Source organism: Melitaea cinxia, chromosome 24 (genome assembly GCF_905220565.1).
Source record: "Melitaea cinxia chromosome 24, ilMelCinx1.1, whole genome shotgun sequence".
In the NCBI taxonomy this organism is placed as follows: Eukaryota; Metazoa; Arthropoda; class Insecta; order Lepidoptera; family Nymphalidae; genus Melitaea; species Melitaea cinxia.
The window spans coordinates 11511419-11532360 of record NC_059417.1 but is presented as its reverse complement, the minus strand read 5'-3'; positions in this window follow the sequence as shown (position 1 = coordinate 11532360).

The window sequence follows — 20942 nt, the reverse complement described above, 5'->3', positions numbered from 1 at the left end:
CTTTGAAATACACAGGCCGAAGACGGGCAGCAGCGTCTTCGGTGCGACAAAGCCAGTACTGCGGTCACCAACCCGCCTGCCCAGCGTGGTGACTATGGGCAAAACACATGAGTTTACGTTATTTTTGGCGTAAACTTGTGGAGGCCTATGTCCAGCAGTGGACTGTATAGGCTGTAATGATAAATATCATTTTTATACTTCTAATTGTGTAAATATTCCACTTGAAGTTTTAGTTGTTTTCTATTTTTTGTGAATATATATAAGTTGAAGAGTTTGTTTCTTTAAAGCGCGCTAATCTCAGGAACTATTGGTTCGTTTTGAAAAAATATTTTTTTTTTGTGTTGGATAATCCATTTACCAAAGAAGGCTATTGGATATAAAATATTTTTATCTACCCTTTTTCTCAAATTAATGCAGGTAAAACAGCAGACCACAGCTGGTCTTTGAATAAACGAGTGACCTTTTGCTTTAATATATAAAAGGTTTAGAAGTATAATCTACAGAAATTAACACATTTAAAATAAGAGGGGTCAAATGTACACAGATTTATATAAGGCTTATCCGGTACAATGGCTGTCGCAGTGCATATCCGGTAAATAAACAGACGGTTATAATTATCGCGCAGCAGGTGCGTCAGCTCAAACGACTACGTCTGGGTAATTGAGGATTTTCACGAGTTATGACGTTTGTTCTGCCTCTTAGCGTCACGCTTTATACTCTTTTATTACCGTGCAATGTTACTGAGCTCCGTGACCTCTCCGTGCCACGTGACACTGACGAAATCATTTGTGCTATGTCGAAACACTAACTCATGACCATGGGTTGACTGGAAATCTCTTTCAGAGATAAGTCCACCTTTGCAATAAATCTTACTTATATTATATGTTTCTATGTGTTTATGGAGAATATGTTGTCTGATGGTAAGTGGCTATGTAGCTAATGGACGCTTGCCTCCCCAGGTGCATCGCAAAGGCGTTGCGACCTTACCTCCTCTGTTAACACAGCACATCACCAAAAGCTCTGACTATTACACAGGAACACAACACCACTTTGTCATGAAACAGGGTTCCTAATATGACAATAAAGATGCATCTTTTGTTAGTGTCTAGTTATAATCTAATCTAACTGAGGTAGGGCACAGCAGAAAATTTCCTGCTCAATATATGGAGCAGCCCGACTGAGGTAGTACTTCGACCTTACAGAAGATCACAGCTAAATATCCCTGCTTACCAAGCAGTGTTGTGTTCCTGTGGTGAGTAAGGTAACCAGAGCTCCTGGGAGGATTTGGGGGTGGAGTTTGCGATGCTTCTGGTGTTACAGACGTCTATAGGCTACGGTAGTCGCTTATCATCAGGTGAGCCGTACGCATGTTTGCCGACCTAGTTGTATACAAAAAATAATTTTAAAAATTCTATTATACTACAAAGATTAAATACAATTTTAAACCTTTGTGTAAGAAATAAAGTGAAAAAAGTCCCTAAAACTCATACACAGATGTATTATTTAGCCGTGATCTTCGATGAGGTTTGAAATATTTTCTCAATTAGTACTTTCAAAAAACTATTTTTCAACTGTCAATCCATTATAAAACAGCATAAAAAAGCAACAGAAAATATATTTAAAATATAATATTGGATATTTAAACATCGTATGTAATACGTAACGTTTTCAAACATATAAATTAGTTCCGCCGCGAGTCGCAGATGGCGCGCGTGTCCGCACTCTGCAAACACAAACATACGGATAATTGCGGATTTTACGCGTCAATTACGTTTATTTGTTAATCGTTAATTTAAATTGGTAATTATGGGTTATTATTTCGTGTGTATTTATCAATATGTTAACAGCAAGAAAACTCACTTCAAGAAAAACCAGTTTTATAAACCGAAAAATTATTTAAATAAATTAAATTCTTTAAAGTATAATTAAAACTAAAATATATATTTTTAGACAATTAATAATTTTTAACATTACGTGTTTAAGCTTACTAAATATATAATTTTGCTATAAGCTCCAAAATAGACCTGGAATGCACTTGGAAAGATTTGAACATTGAATTTGAAACAATTGAAATAGCGCCCTTCCCGCACTCCCTACGTTAGTCTTCTGCCCAAATGTTGCCTGGAAGAGATCGCTGTTTTAGCGACAAGGCTGCCGCCTGTTTGCAACTAATGTAACTTGAACTTCATTGTGTCATCATTACAATTTTATATATCTATGCGAAATTCTAAAGTGTAATAAGTAATATTGGTTAACTAAACGCTTATGTCAAACTTTTCAATTCTGCCTACTTGGGAAGTTCCCACTTGTGGGCGTTACTTCCTCTCCACTCGAGAAATAATGCCACCATTTTTGAACTATTGCGAGATATATTACAACAATATTAAATAAAATTTAATATTTTTAACACATTAAAAAATACGTTAAGTGAATCAAAAACTGAACACAACAAAGCCTTCGTAGGCGCGTCGTAGCGCGTAGCGCAATGCTACGGCATAACTTTGTAGGTGTTTAAATTATAAAATTGTTAAAAATATGTTAAAATTATGCAAATAAAAGTTAAAAAATATACAAAATTTATAACATATAGTTTATTACATTTTTTAAAACAAACAGTTCTTTTAATTGAGGTAGATCACTTACGCTTCAGCCTGTAATATCCCACTACTGGGCATAGGCCTTTCTCCCCATGTAGAAGAAGGATCAGATCTTAATCCACCACGCTGCTCCAATGCAGGTTGGCGGATATATTCCCTACAATGGTAACGATCGCTATCAGGCGTAGAAGATAACAACCGGGACAGACGGCTTAACGTGCTCTCCGAGACACGGTGGGGTCATCCACAAAGCTTATAGTAAAAGTAAAAGAAGTTAATTAAAATTAAACTGAATTTTTTATTATTGAAAAAATGTTAATTAAAATTATTTCGCATTCTTTTTGTTGACACTTAAACAAGTACCCGATAGGCAAGGAGTTAGATCTAAGACAATATTTGCATACCCTGCCAGTGACCAGATGCGACCGGCTCTTAATGTAGAGATCTTGGATGATATCATAAGATATTGACGGTAGTTAGAAAAATATTTGTTCAGTTTTGATTGTAGAGTACGTTATGAAGACTGCAGTATTTACTTTGTTTTGTGTGTTGGTTGGTTAATGATTTTTTGGATAATTTAAAAACGTGTACAAAATTCTTGCCAAAAAAAAAATTTATATAAAAGACACTATCATTACTGTTTCTACTATTTTTTATTGTATTCGAAATTTTTAAAAAATATATTCAATTTCTAAATGAAAGTTAGCGAAAATAGATTGTAGCGTGTGATTGTATAGCAGTAATATGATCTAAATATTACATAAACAAACTTAATAAACATACATTTCATATACATATATATACGAAAAAACTCACGAACATTCAATTTACGAACTAAACTTGAATTTCCCATCAATATGGCCGCCAGATTTGGGCGCCACCTGATACAACCGAGAGCCGCTACCACGTTCCACAAAAATAACCTACGGAACTCACAACTAACGATATATTTATCATCCATTGCGCACTGACCAAAAACATTCCTAATTCCATCCATTTGAAACGAGTATTGTATAACCGAGGAATATACAACGCAGTTAACGGTGTGGACTAATGAGTAATGAACACAACACGTGGGAACTACCATGTGTTAAATATATCGATCGTTTTATATCGCAATTTCTCAAGTCGTTCGTGTTAAAACGGCAATGTATGTGTAGCGGATCGTAGAGTCGCAGTTGGCACAGTTCGCTCGTAGCCGGGCGTCAGGTGTAGGCGACGGCCGCGGCGGGTTTGGCAAATTTTAATGAATGTTGACATTGATGTATGAGACGCTGGAAGATACAGTTTTAAGTTATTTTCCAGCTGAATGTGGCATCGGTTACATTACTTTAAGAGGATTTCGAGGATACGGTAAGTAAAATATGTGAAAGCCTTGTAATTATGTATATTTGATATACGTTCAGTACATTATTTTTTTGGCGGTGATGATATACAAAGGAGTAAAAAATATTATTTTTGTCTGTTACATACGATTACTAGTAATAAACACGTACTTTTGACATCCATAAAATAGAATAGGTAGTGAATAAAATAATCTTTTTACATACGTACTAGCTGACCTTGCGAACTTCGCACCCCCATGTTTATTTAATTTTGCAACAAAAATATCGCGTCATTAACCAAAATAAAATATAGCCTATGTTATCTGAGTTTTGATTTATATATCACCTACCTATCATATACCTATACCTACGTGCTATATTTTAATACTTTAAACAAGGGCTTCAAAAGTCAATTTCAAATTATAATTAAACAGTTAATACAGTTATAAAGTTATAAGTATTTTAAACTAAAATATTAATATGTTTGCCAATTCGGAATGTAGGTACATTCTACAGAGAAAAATCAATAACAACGAAATATAATTAATATTTAAAATAAATAACAAGAAAAAAAAAACAGGAAATATGTACAAAAGGTATCCTTATTGCTGAAGAGTGATCACTTTTAGACAATCTTAGCGTAGTAGAGGAAATGATATATAATTAAATGATTGAGTGCGATAGACATTGTATACTACATAGTACGCTCAAGCCACTTCCACGTGCCATAGCTCGGTGTAAGCAACCATATGCCGCCGACTGCCGTGTTATATGGATTTTCATTTAGGAAATCGTATAATATAATAGCGTTTAGCTGTCGCTAATGTGAATTTTTATGCTTAATTCTTTTAATAACGGCCTTTTGTATACGTTTGTTACTTGGTTTTAACATTGTTTTGATTGTAAGTAAAAGAATAATTAACTTTTTTTTATAACTACAAAATTGTTGAATTTCGTTGAGTTCTTAGTTTATTAAGTTCGAGATACAACTACATATGTTCATTTGAAATGTAATAATATTAGAACTTAAAATCTTAATGTAAAATTTCTTTACGCATTTTTGACTCGGGGAGTAAGTTGGTGAATACGTGACGAGAGCGTTACGAAAAGTGTGATAGGGTGAGGCGAACGGAAGTTAAGAGGGAGATATAAGTTAGTGACGATAGAAAGAGAGAGAGTTACGTTTCATAAGTTTTACTTCAGTCGTGTGCTCTAAGGCACACTCGTTTTTTTTTTCTAATAAAACTATGCTATACTAAAATATTTGCTATCGTGCGTTTATTAAGCGAAAAAATGTAAATTATGTTACCTGTTTCGTCGGTTTTGGAGCTAACAGATAAAAGTTTTTGAATATTTCTATTAGCAAATTTGAATCTAAATGTAGTTCATTAATTGAGGAGAATCGGGTCTTAATGAAATATCCTACTTCCTGCTAGTAAAGTCTAATCGTAGCTTATGTGCAGGATAATCTTTATTCACAACTTATAAAAATAATATGTAGCTATACCAGTCAGCTGTTACCTATAACACAAGCATTAAGTTGCTTACTTTAGGAACAGACGACCATGTGTGTGTGTGTGTGTTGTATATATTTAAAGTAATAAGAGATACATAGCTTATATTATACCGCAACAGATTATACTAAGAAGAGCACGAAACTCAAGTCAACTTACTTTTTAAGTTTTTTAGTAAAAGCTATTGAAAACACACAGAAGTATAAATAGAACACCTAAAAAACATCTAAAATAATTAGTTAAAGTTTGTAATTGTGTTATGTATGTTTCCAGACCTGACACGGTATTCAAATTTACTTATTTGTTTGTTTTTATGAATTCCAACCAATCAACCAGCCCACTCAATAATAACATATCCACTCAAATAATAACCAACCAACTAATTGAATTTTCAGCTTACAAATTATTTATTTAAAAAAATAGACTATAATTATATCAAAAACTATTTCACGTAACAAAACTCGCAGTTACTCAAACCTTTTCCTAAAAGTACGATAATTGTAATCCTTCAGGACGGGGCAACATCTGGGCTCCCCCGCGGCCCGCCTGTCAACCGCAGCCTTCGCCTTATTTATTTGAAGCACCCAAATTGATTCGTTTGATGTGCTCTGTAATTTAGTTTTTTTCCTAGTTTTCAAGGTTTTCGATTTATGATATATGTATGTATATTTTTTAAGTTTTTGTCGATTTTTTTAGCGATATTTGTTTTATTAGCTAATGTAAAAATTTTAAAATTATTAATCATCGAAATTGAGAAACTTTTTTGTATTCAAATCCATTTTTTTATGACAAAACATTTTTTTAAACTTAACTACCGATAACAGTAACTAACAGTTTGACGCTTTTTTTTAATTTCACTATCAGCCGAAACAGGTTCGGCTCTGCAATCTGAGCGACTGGCCCGTGGATTGCGTCGAAATAAGTAGGACAAAGAAGGATGGAGATGTATGACTTGGTAAATGTCGCTGCGCACGCCATGTAATCCTCACAATAGCCACAATAAATGGCCTTTACGAGCTGCTCGAGGCCAGCGAGGTGGAGTTGAAGGCTCTAAGGGCTCGCGGACAGGAAAAGACCGCCGGGTGTGCAAATCCGGTAGCCAAGGACACCGGGCTCACATCACTGGTAGTCCTAGATCCGATGCTAAGCGAGAATCTGGATGAGCACACGGGTAATGGGGAGAAGCTCAAGGAGCGGCAAGCCCAAGTCACACAAAAGGACGCCAATATAACACAGAAGACGTTATACGACCGCCGCTGCGGCCAGGTCTCCGCGAGAAAACTGGTTGTGCTCCATTACCTGGTGGTATCTTCAGCTGATGAAATGATGACTGGTAAGGAAGTACTCATCCGGCTAAGAAAGACAGTCGACGAGAATGAGGGCTGGACTAAGGTTGTGCGTGCGCGAAAGGCCAGGGATAGAAAAGTTGTAATAGGCTTTAGCATCATGAGGAGAGGAGGAAAGTAAGAGCGAGAGTGGAAACAAAAAATAAGGGTCTCGTGGTCGAGGAAGTATGTAACAGGGACCTGCTCCTGGTTTCGAGGAGGGTCCTCTCGGTTAACACCGATGAGAAAGTGTTGAAAGCCCTGAAAAACCAGAACCTGTTTGACATCCTCGACCACGAGACCAACAGGGAACTTTCTTGTGGAACAAGGTTCCTGCAGAATGAAAAGCGAACACGCCTCCTTTTTTATACAACTAGGTCGGCAGTCGAGCTTACTATATATCCATTGTCTTTTGCGTGTTTTTCATTTACTTTGGATTCCAATTTGTCCAAAAAAAAACTAACTTGCAAACTTACTCTCTACTTAACTAGACCGTTGGCGCAGTTTGTAGTGGTCCTGTTTTCTGTTCTGCGGGTTGTGGGTTCGATTCCCATCTGAGTCTGGATGTAATCTTTTTATTTATATATGTATTATTTAAATGTTTATTATTTATATTAAAAAAAAAATAGTTATATCAGCCGGCTGTTATCTATAACACAAGCATTAAGTTGCTTACCGTAGGAACAGGCAGGTGTGTGATTATTATAAGTTTAGGTCATAGAACATACACAGATCTTTGGAAATGAGTTTTCTAAAAATTACTTAATATCGTTTTAATAAATTGCTCCAGATTCACTGTAACAATCTTTAAATGCCCTGCAGCCAAACAGTCCCTTCTGTAAAGGGTACGGATTGAACTAGAAAATTGAATAAATTTTAATATTTCCTTTTGAGCAAAATATGTTTATTAATCGATGTGTTTAAGTGAAGATTTAAATCTATGTCAAAAAAAAATTACATAATAGTCTAGGCATTAGAAAAATTTCGTTTAACAAAAAAAGAATTTTCGAGATGACCTATGAAAATTATCTGCTCAATTATAGAAATTATAGCAAACAACATTTAAACATCACAACACATTGTCGATGGCAAGTCAAACGATCACAACAATCCTCCGATCATCAAATCCCCCCAACCCCCTCCCCGCCTCTGACATCCGACCTGTAATCCTTTGCTCGCACAAGTGTCGGCCGCGTGCCGCTGACAGCTCCATTACCCCCCTCCCCCCACTAGTGATTTTACACGCGTTCTATCGATTTCGATAATTATAATTTTGTAATTAAAAATTACATTATCATATTTTTTTATTCTACCTTTCATAAACAACAACAACTTTTCAAAACTTTTCAAAACATGGGAAAGAAAGAGAAAGAGACATAGGTATGTCCAACAATGAGAGGTTACAGAATAAATCGATCAAACAATTATTTTCTTATTATTATTTCGATTAACCCATTACCACAGATTGCAGCACCCTACTTTCTACTCCGGGGCCCTTACCGGCTCTTACCTTGCCCTTACCGGGACCCGTGGCCTTATCCGTGGGCCTTAAGGAACATACAAAAAGAAATTAGCCGAATTGGTCGAGCCATTCTTGAGTTATGCGCTTAGCGCTTTACTTTTTATTTATTTATATAGATAAGTACATATAAGAAAATAAAAATGTTTGTCTATCTTAGGCAGCAGTTGCCTAGAATAGACATTAAGTTGCCTAAATTAGGAAGGGCTGTCTGTGTATATAAAACGATATTTATTTTTTATTATTTTAACAAGAGGTAAATTATCTTTAAAAATGTTCACAAATCTGGTATCCTCTATTGTAGGAGAAATTGACAAAATCAAATGTCTTCTTTTGGAACCAAAAAAATTAATAAAGCCTAAAGAATATGAAACTGAAGATTTTAATTATCACGGAAAGACGTCCACTTTTATTGAAGCTTTTGAACCATTGTTATAATGACACTGAATTCTCATATCACATCGATTAACGATCTTTAGCGATAAGATCGCCTTTGTACATCTTATATTGTATCTTTTTTTTAATATATGTCGGTATTTCAAAAAAAATGAATATAACAGTTAAGATATAAATTATCAACATGATAGTGATGCAAAAAAATTTTAACAGACCTTGTTAAACTATTTTACGAAATGTAATAAAAGATATGAAAGTATCTTGTCGATCTGTGTTCTTGCTTCTCTACATTTCGATTCTGTGGTAGTTTCATGTTAACTATACCTAATTTATTGAAAATTCTTAGTTACATTTATAATCTGTAAAACTGCAAAAAGTGCTCTTAAGACAATATTTGATTCTAATTTAATTTTTATATATTTTATAAAATAACGTAAGTGTTGATTCATTGATTTCATTAATCGGTTGGTTCCACTGAGCCTCACGGAGCGCATAAATCCATCAGTCCTAGTTATCAACATAAACAACAATAAAAAACTTATTTTTAGTATTCTAACTATAAATCTATATATACACTTATCCCTCTATATTTTAAGAATTAAAAAAATGACTGCAGTATCCAATACTACACACATGAATACTGTATACAATACTTATCGCAAACAATGAATAAATCACAAGCCAAAACAAAGGAACTAAAGCATCTCAATTAATTTTTTGACGTAATAGCTTTAACACAAAGGAACTTATTAAAACAGTTCTGAAAACAAAAATTAAAAATTAATAGCTTTTAGACAAAGGAACTAAAATCATAGTTCTGACAACAAAATTAAAAAAAAGTATGACAATTGTCTATGAGCTTTCCGAAAACCGCTCAACATTAAACCCACGTCACGATTATAAACGTACGTCGAATAAAATACATCCGCGAGCAATAATCGAGCTGTCACGCACAAGGACCCGCAAAGCAAAAGTTTGATTAAAACCAAACCAATCAGCTAACTTTCGTTCCGATAATGTGAACAGGTGGCTTTCGACCGTTTTCGAACGTTTGCGGAAAATGTGTTTTAAAAATGGCTGCCGTAGTTATGTCAATGTCAACTGTAATATTTTGGGTTGTCTGAAAGCAATGGCATAATAGCCATAAGTCCGCTCGCTGTACTACACACAGTAAATACGTTTTACTACTTTTTTTTTATACTATTTAAGCAAACAAGCTTTCAGCTCACCTGATGGTAAGTGATTACTGTAGCCTATTGACGCCTGCAACACCAGAAGCATTGCAAGCGCGTTGCCGACCTACCCCCAATTCCTCTGGGATCTCTGATCATCTTATTCACCACAGGAACACAACGCTGCTTGATAGAAGTACTCCCCCAGTCGGGCTGCTCCAGATTTTGAGCAGAATATATTCTGATGTGCCCTACCTCAATAGTTAATGTGTAAAAAAAATATATTTAATTAAGCATATTTTATAGGAAACTAGTTGACTTAGAGAAATTCGTACCTCCATTTTTTATTCGTAATTACCTCAAAAATCGATATGTTTTATTTTTGTCCTGGCAATAACGGACACAAAAAAAAGAATTATCCAACTTGGCGTAGTCGTTAGCAAGTTATGCGCGTACATACATTTGGGTGTTTCAGTTATATTTATGCAAAAGTGTAAATTTTTTCCTTAGTTTATTTTTTTTACAAGGGCAATTATTTCTATCAATAAAACTTCACGAAGATGGTAATCTCGATCAAACGATCAGTCTGCATCCTGTCTTCTCTACTTTCCGTGTCATTGCCGAAATCATCTGTATTTATATTGGCATCATTAGAAGCCATTAAATTTAACGAATTTAATAGAAATTAACTTTAAATAATCCCTTAAAATTTTGTACTATAATAAAAAATAAAAAATAAACATTAAATACAAAATAATCTTTGGATATCTTTCTGTAACTATATTTTCTTACTTCAACAAAATTTTATGATTACAGACACTAAACAATACGGATTCAGTGTAAATTATTTACGCCCTATTCGAAACTTAAAATCTAAATTAAACAAACACACCGACAATTTTATCAGCTGTATTAAATTAATACAGATTAATTTTAACTTTGTTTCAACACCCGCAGGCCACAAAGTAACGATACACAAAAATGATTACAAGATGCGGGCTCCCTTATCAACAAGCTGGTTAATTGATACACGAGGACCCGCAGGCCGCAGCGTCTGTCTGATTTGAGAGTAAACGCTTTATGTAACACAACATACAAACTATACACGCGGTTTTGCTTACAATTCTTTTCACTTTAAAAATAAATAAATAAATGCTTCACACTCAATGTCCCCCAGTAGGGTTTTCTCCTGTGTCAGGGGTCCGGAAACACACACAATACACATACATAAACGCCCAGACCACAACAAACATCTATATGGCCAATACAAATGTCTGTCGTGAGCGGGGATCGAACCCGCGACCGCCAGCGCAACAGCCAGTGTTGTGACCGCTGCGCTAACGCGTCGTCAATCATATCGAAAATCATATAAGATAACTAGCTGACCCCGAAAACGTTGTTTTGCTATATATGTTATTAACCCCTTATCCCCCCCTCCCCATTATAACTTAGGGGTATGAAAAATAGATGTCGGCCGATTCTCAGACCTACCCGATATGCACACAAAATTTTATAAAAATCGGTCCAGCCGTTTCGGGGGAGTATTATAACCAATATTGTGATACGAGAATTTTGTATATAAGATATAGCGACCCGTAGCTGTTACCGATGTCTTGACTTACAATTGTCATTCCTTTCAATAAGTCTCTCTATTTGTTAAAGTATGTCACAGCATGAAATATCCTGCTAAATGTCTAGATCAGCCCGTCTGGAGAAGCACCTCAACAATACAGAATATTATCGTACCCCTTCAGCCTGTAATATCCCACTGCTGGGTTGGCCTCTTTCTCCATGTAGGAGAAGGATCAGAGCTAAATCCACCGCTCTGCTCCAATGCGGGTTAGCGGATATATTTCCTACAATGAGTTACGATCGCTATCAGGTGTACATGATAACAACCGGGACCGACGGCTTAACGTGCTCTCCGAGGCACGGTGGGGAGATCCACAAGGACTGCACAAACACCCAGACCACGGCAAACACCTGTATGGCCAATACAAATGTTTGTCATGTGCGGGGATCGAACCCGCAACCGCCAGCGCAACAGGCACAATCCATAGCTGTGACCGTTGCGCCAACGCGGCGTCAACGAAACAATCGTACGGTACCACCATATGGCAGATATATACACCGCTAGAAAGAAATATTATTTATGTGATCAATTATGTTTGTTACTAAATCACGTTAGAAAAGTGTTTACCACCGCCAAATCTAACTAAGGTTGGCAGCTTAGCATTATTCTTAGGTAGCAAATTTATATATATTTTTGTTTGGTAATCGTTCGAGACGGTAATAAAGGGTAGGCCACACGTGCGCGACCTAGCGAAGTGGAAATCGTAGCAAGTTTCTTTGTTATCGTTAAAGCTCGACCGAGTGTGGCTGAAGCTTTATAAAACATTTGACGCAACACGTGCCAAAGCCCACGCTGACGTTAATGGCAACTGCCAGGCTACTGCGAGTCGTACCGTCATGTTTTATAGCCTTCTGGTGCGACTCGCGGTTTTACCTTCGTTATTTCTGATCCCGTGGAGATGTCGGAATAAAAAATAGCCTGTATGTTGTTTTGGATCTCTAGATATCGACGTAGTAAGTTTCTTTAAATCAGTTTAGTAGTTTTTGCGAGGAAAAGTAACAAACATCTATCCATCCATCCACCCTTACAAACTACTACCTTTATAGTGTATGTGTTAAATTCAAATTCGTTTAATAATTATTTTCAGAATTTTTAATCATAGTCAATTTGCGTTGATCCAAAAGCTTTGATCGATTCCCGCCATAAAGCTAGGAGTAATATTTGTATATTTATATATTTATCGCGCGCTTACGCTGCAGCCTGTAATATCCCAGTGCTGGGCATAGGCCTCTTTCTCCAAGTAGGATCATAGCTTAATCCACCACGTTGGTCCAATGCAACTTGGCGGATATATTCTCAATTATGAGTAACGATCGCTATCTATCAGTTATATATGTAAATTCCAAAATAAAATATAGCGTTATCCATTAGCTTTTATTAAGTATTATAGCTTATTTTATGACCAGACGGCCGTGTATTTAAAGATATTTATTCAACAAACCGCTACCCCTATTTTTTCAATTGATATACATATTTATCAAAAGAATATTGCGGTCCTTGATCTAGTATCGGCAACGCAGCCCGGAGGTAGCCGTGGTATGTTGGTGAGATACGTGCGGGCGAGGCAAGCAAGGGTAACATGCGGGTCAAGGGACGGATAGCAGATAAATATTTTTATAGTTCATTTTTATTTCATATCACTTGTTTAGGTTTTATGTAGATGTCTCTTATTTATCTGTTATTATTTCATTTATTTCGTAAACTGTGGCGCCCCGTCCCGTTGGCGCAGTTTGTAGTGATCCTGCTTTCTGCTCCGGGGGTTGCGGGTTTGATTCCCACCCCGAGTCTGGGTGTAATATATATATTTATTTATATATTTATATATGTACTATTTATTTAAGCATGTTTATCGAAAAAAAAATATATGTAGCTATACCAGTCGGCTGTTACCTATAACACAAGCATTAAGTTGCTTACTTTAGGAACAGACGACCGTGTGTGTATTGTGTAGATATTTATTTATTATTTATGTATTTATTCTGATTCAGTTTGTAGCATCCCACTGCTGGGCAAACGCCTCTTTCTCTATGTACGAGAAAGGTCAGAGCTTAATAGTCAAATACTATTTTTTTTTATACATTGGAATGTTTTCAGGGATTTTTATGAAACTAGAGTGTCAGAAAAGTTATGGTCAGCCTAGTACACTTAACAAAGCCTATCTCCAAGAATTAAAGGACATTATTTCACTAACACTTACAAAAGATCACAGCTAAATAATACTGCTCTCGAATAAGGTTGCCTGTTGTGAGTAAGGTTGCTAGAGCCTCAGGTGAGGGTCGGCGCTTACGAATGTTTGCCACTTCAATAATAGAGTATAAAAAAAGGAATAAAATATAAAGTTAATTCAAAACATCATTTTAACGACATTTTGGTTCCGAATTTTCTTGGTCTTTTCAAATAACTTATATTTACTATATTTAACTATTTAATATTATTTTTAGGAAAAATTGTACCAAAGTTTACAATAATATTTTTTTTTTGTAGTCTATCGTTAAATAGGGTATGAAAAATAGATGTTGGCCGATTCTCAGACCTACCCGATATGCACACAAAATTTCATAATATTTTATTAACACTCTTAACCCCCCCCCCCTTATAAATTAGGGGGGATGAAAAATAGATGTTGTTCGATTCTCAGACGATATGCGCACAAAATTTCATGAGAATCGGTCAAGCCGTTTCGGAGGAGTTTAACTACAAACATCGCGACACGAGAATTTTATATATTAGATTAAAAGAAAAGTTTATTCTAAATCTGCTGACACTACACACCCGTATCGAGGGGATATAGGGCACGTCGCTCGCCAATTTATCTCAGTTGATACACATTGACACCTATTATTATCCAACTGACCGGCCAGTTCGAAAGCCGCTTCCTTGAATTGTTCTAATTATATAATAACTCGTTTGTATTAGGATTATTATAGAAACTTGTTTAACATATCTTGAAATGTTGCATATTTAAATTGTATTTTTTTTTTTGCAAATTTTGCGGTAGGTTTTAATGTGGCTTAAGATGTAATTTTCTATCTAGCCAGTTTTAATGCTTTTGTAATTCAATTTTAGATTATATATTTTAGTTATTTACACAAAAGCGATAGTTTTGCATTTAGTTATGAGTTTTGATAGGGTTTTTTATTTATTTATTTTTAACTGACTTCCAAAAAAGGAGGAGATTCTTAATTCGTTTGTATTTTTTTTTTTTTTAATATATCTTACATCAGAACTTTTGACTGGGTGGACTGATTTGAATTAATTTTGTCATGTGGTCCCATTTAAATTTAATTTAGATCGTTAAAAGTCAGAAGAAGTACTTTTAGAGTTATATCTAACAATGCGTATTTACTTGACTATTTTTTCGCCTACATACGCTGTATAACTTATCGATGTAATTGAAGTCGGTTTGTTTTTGTTTGTGAGCAAACAATTTTTTACTTATATATATATCTTACGTATCTTATATTTTTAAAATAACCTAGCGACGACAAAAAAATATATATTTAATACATAAAAAAAAATTAGAATTAAAAAAATCGCTTACAAAGTTACACAAATAAATTAACAACAATTATAAATACTACGCAACACAAATCAATTAGCACGACAAACATTGGAACATTTATGAGTTAAAAAAACAGCTTATTGCCAGTAGCGACCAACATGGATGCGCGCAGCTGTTCGGTGTTTATTGTAACGTTATACGCGCCTTTAATTGTGTGTTTGTAATGGGGGTTCTTAATGCGATCACACTTATATCTCGTCCGTCTGTGACAATAACTGAAAACTGAGGTAGGCAGCAAATATCCTGCTCAATATCTAGAGCTGCCAAACTGGGGAAGTACCTCGACCTTACAGAAGATTACAGCTAAATAATTGTGCTTTCAAGCAGTATTGGATTCCTGTTGGTGAGTAAGGTGACCAGAACTTCTGGGGCGATAGGGATGGGGTCAGTAAAAATACTTGTTTGTTACTAAATGAGGTTTAGAAACATATTTTTTACATGCAACCATTAGAGACCAAGAGCCAGGGAGGGCCAGACTTTCGTCATTTCACAAAAACGACTGTGCTTTAGATCACACGACCGAAGAAAAACTTACGAAACTTCACTCTTTCACTCTTTCTATCTTCACTAACTTATATCTCCCTCTCAACTTCCGTTCGCTTCACCCCATCACACTTTTCGTAACGCTCTCGTCACGCATTCACCAGCTTACTCCCAAAGTTAAGCTTGCGTAAAGAAGTTTTACTTCAAAAAAGCTGAAAGATTCCCAACGCATACTCCCGACACCGATAGAAGCAATGGCCAAATATGAATTTAAATCAATGTGAAGTATCAAATACGTACAAAATGCCAACTAACTTTCGTCATGACATAACGCGTTCAGCCTGTATCATCCCACTGCTGGGCATAGGCCTTTTTCTCCACGTAGAAGGAGGATTGGAGCCTAATCCACCGCTACTTGGCGGATATATTCCTTCTATGAGTAACGATCGCTATTATGATAAGAACCGGGACACGGCTAAACGTGCTCTCCGAGGCACGGTGGGGTGACCCACTAGGACAGTCATTTAAACCGAAAAGAAATATTTATAAAAATACAAATATCCATTCATGTTTCGAATCCGCAAACCGTTTGTGTCTTAGGCGATTACTCGCACCACTACACCAGAGCGACCGTCACTTCATAAAACGTAATAATTACGATTTACGCGTCGAATAATTACGATTAGGAGTTACTTTAAATACTCTTTTAGTTTTAACCGACTTCAAAAAAGGAGGAGGTTAGTCAATTCGACCATATATATATATATATATATATATATATATATATATATATATATATATATATATATATATATATATATATATATATATATATATATATATATGTATATATATTTTAATGTATGTTCGGGGATAACTTTGTCGGTTATGAACCGATTTTGATAATTCTTTTTTTGTTAGAAAGGAGATATTCCAGGGGTGGTTCCATGATAAGGATCTGATGATGGAATCTTAGAGAAATCGAGGGGAACCCTCGAAAATCGTAATGACGACTAGTGCGTTTGTTAATTTTTCGTCTACTTACGTTCAAGTCATTCATTTAAGTCAAGTCATTTTTTTCGTTTGCGAAGAAACACAATTATTATTACATATTTCTATAATAAAAAAAGTTATTCATAAAATAAATTTTATATACTCTCTAATTTGTTTTATTATGTTATAACTAAAGTTCATTTTAACAGAATACTATATTCTTAGTTAAATAAATTAAAAAAAAGTGTTATCATGTTAACAAATAATTAAAAATTACGTAGAGAGCTAAACAAATAGCAAATGTAATTAAAATTATAACACAAATATCGAAAAGACGACCAAAATATTAAAATAGAATCAGCTGTGTACACCGCGGCGCGTGCGAGCAAACACACAGATGTGACGCTTTGTTCCGTCTTACCGTGTAACAATATATTTAAGTATCATTTACGTTTTTTGATGTTACTGCTGGTCGATTTTAAAACAAACTAATTCAAAAAAATACAAAGTTTCCCGACGTATATTAATTCTCTCCGCCAAAAAGCTATAACAAAAATAAAAAAGTCAGTCTTTCACAATTTATTTATTTATTTTACACTATATTGTACACCAAACAAATAAAATAAACAAGCAACATTAACAATAATTTGTAGGAAAAAAAATTGACAAAAGCGGCCTCGTCGCTTAAAAGCAATCTCTTCCAAGCAACTTTAGAGCAAAGGAGATGATATATTGACGGTGTAAGTATACAGTTTAAATAATTAAAAATAATAGGAAACAACTCAATAAATAGACAAACATACCTACATAGATAGATTGTTTACATACATACATACACACACACGCACATTGCATATATAATGTTACAATAGCTAAATGTTATTTATTATAAGCCTTGAGACCACTTCACCTCTCTATAGTTTACCATTTATCTTTTGTTTTTTATCTACTTTTATTAATAATTGTGTTCATTCTCAAGCTAAAAAAAATCGACTACAATTACATCGACAAGTACAACGTGAGTAGATGAAAAAATAGTCAAGCGAATACACGTTAGCAAAGATTACTCAAAAAGTAGTAAATAGATCTCGATCAAATTTAAATGGCACTACAAACATTAGCTTACGATTAAAACAAGGCTTATCAAAATCGGTATACCTAGTGAAAAGTTAAACGGTATAATACAACGTAGGTCGTCGAAAAAATAGTCAAGTAAATACGAATTATTAAATATAACTCGAAAAGTACTTGTTTGATCTCAATTAAATTTAAATGGGACCATATGCAAAGCACAACCTTTCGATTAAAAAAATCATCAAAATCGTTTCACCCCGACGAAAGTTTTAGGGGAACATACATTAAAAAAAATACAATCCACCACCAAATAAATACACCTCCAAAAAGGAGGAGGTTCTCAGTTCGATTGTATGTACCAAGTGGATGTTTCAATTCAAAAGCTATTTATGTTGTATGTTTCCATACAAATTTGAGCGTGATCTGACGAGAAATTTTAAACATTTTCTTAATATCATATCAAAAATCCGTTCTAGCGGGCATCGAACCTGCATCTCCGAATCACCGATACGGTGCTCTAGTCAATTAAGCTATGGAACGATGTTTTACGGTTCTAAGCGACCGTGGCGCCGTCTATAGTGAATCCTTTCGTCATTGGCCTTAGTCCGTCTATTGCAGACGATTTAAACAGTGTCAGACGGACACTGTGTCACCTAGGATACTCTTCAGGAAAACGCAGAGTTGCCTAAGCTCTGCGCCACTCTCTCGACCTCACTGGCTAGGCCCACGGGAACGACGAGTCAATGCGTGTGGAGCCAGTTCGGCTGCAGGAGACTTTCGCATTTTACAGCTATGCTACACATGCTTGACGGAGACCCCATTCTGGGTTTCAAATGAAGTATTCCTTCTCCAGGACTCTGATGATTTTGAGCCAGGTTTTTTTTTATGTCACTAGGTCGGCAAACAAGCGTACGGCTCACCTGATGGTAAGCGATTAGCGTAGCTTATAGACACCTGCAACACCAGAAGCATCGCAAGCGCGTTGCCGACCCAATCCTCAATCCCCCAAGAGCTCCGGTCACCTTACTCACTAACAGGAACACAATTTTGCTTAAAAACAGTATAATTTTGCTGTGATCTTCTGTAAGGTCGAGGTACTACCCCAGTCGGGCTGCTCTATATTTTGAGCAGGAAATTCCTGCTGTGCCCTACCTCAGTTATCCCTCGGTCACCTTTTACGACCCCCATGGGAAGAAACGGGGTAGTGCTATTCTACTCAGCCGACACCACACGGCACAGTGAATCCTTTACAGCACTCGTAACTATTCAAAGTTTCTTATTATAATGAATTCTTTGGCACTATGCTATTTTTAGATTTGATCCCCGTTGGAACGGATTTTAGATATGATATTAAAAAATGTTTAGAATTCCCTAAGCGTTCCCAGTAGTTGAATTCCGTTAAAATACTATAAAAACTATGAAAAATCACTCAAAATTCTAATTAATAAAAATATAATTATTCATATAAATAATATAAACAGATTTGTAATAAAACGCGAAGGAAGTGGCAACGATACGATATTTATATACATAAAATAGCCCACAGTAGCGATCCCACATCCACGCGTCTGTTCACCTGTGTTGCACCACATTGTTTGTACGATGAAATATTTATTACATTGGCGCTAATAATACTTATAATTAAAATCGTATCTGTAATTACTTTACATTTTTAATTTTATCATAAGTTTCGTGATGGTTATTAATATATTCTGATACTTTGACAGCGTAGCTAACAAATTATTTTAAAAGTAATTTATGTAATGGACTTTGTCGAGCCCAAAAATAATCGTAAAGCCACATGAAATGAGATTTATCGGTGTGATCTAGAATTAATAATAATAATAATTAATCTTTATTTCGGGACTAGCCCATATAGTGTTAGTAAAAAATATTTCGTATAAACTAGTCAATTACAAGTTTTAAAATTATATTTATTACTAATAACATTTTTAAAATTATTAAATTTTACATCCCTATTTATATTATCATCATCATCACTTCAGCCTACTGCTGGACATAGGCGTCCATAAGTTCGCGCCAAAAATGACGTGAACTTATATATGTTGCCCATGGTCATAACGCTGGGCAGGCGGGTTGGTGACCGATATATATTATACTAGTGGTCTCCCAATGGTCGAAATTCAACGATAATTAAAAATTTAAATAAAAAAAAAACCAATACTTAACGAAAATAAAGAACCTTTTTTTTAAATTTATTAAATTGACTACAGACTAATTAATAATCAACTAAAGAGTATATATATGCGTGTGTGTCAAACACATGGTAGTGTGCGTAGTGTTTTTTTTTATTGATTTAATTCTATATATATTATATTCTACGGATAATTTAAAAAAAAATATATTAGCATTCTGCACACCTTCTCTATATAAACTGTAAGTGTACGAAGTTTCACACTACTCCGTCCGCGCAATTTTCTTAAAAAGGGGTACAAAATTTTTGCTTCAAGTATTAATATATAGATTATATGATATTAATGTGAAATTATCAATTTATGATTAAGTATAATTAAAGAATCCAGTGGTAATATTTCACTTATCTTACGAAAAGTCGCGGGCACAACTAGTTATTAAATATAAGTAGTCAAAATTTAATCACATTTCATTTAAGTTGTATATATTATATTGCAACTAAAATATAGTTTAATATTAACAACCCCCTAAATTGTTCGTCAGTAACGCAGGTGCGGTGACAAACACTTGTAAGAGTTACCCCTCTAACACAATAAGGACTTGCGCGCTTTGAGCTCCGTTCAGCCCCTATGCATTGTATACAGTTAAAAAATAAATGTAAAAAACTTGTGATTCTTGAATCTCAGAAAGATCTTTAATGAAAAGATTAAAACAAATAATACTTTTTAATCTTTATTCTATTATTTAATCTTTATTATAATTTATATTTTTATTATAGTTAATCATTATTAAATTTGTCTGTTTTCGAAATTAATTTTTATTTAGACTAGGTAAAGGTATACACTTTTTTTTAAACCTCATTTCAACTATACTTTTTTTATATTATACTAGCTGACTCGGCAAACGTTGTCTTGCCGCTAAACGCTATTTAAAAATAGGGGTTGGTGGTAGAAGCGTAAAAATTTAGTATATTTAGCTGGTATGTATTTTTCAACGCTAAATCATAATCAAATAAAAAATAAATAATTTATCTAAAAATTAAAAAAAATAGGGTTGGACTACTCGTAACATTTAGGGGGATGAAAGATAGATGTTGTTCGATTCTCAGACCTACCCAATATGCACACAAAATTTTATAAGAATCGGTCAAGCCGTTTCGGAGGAGTTTAACTACAAACATCGCGACACGAGAATT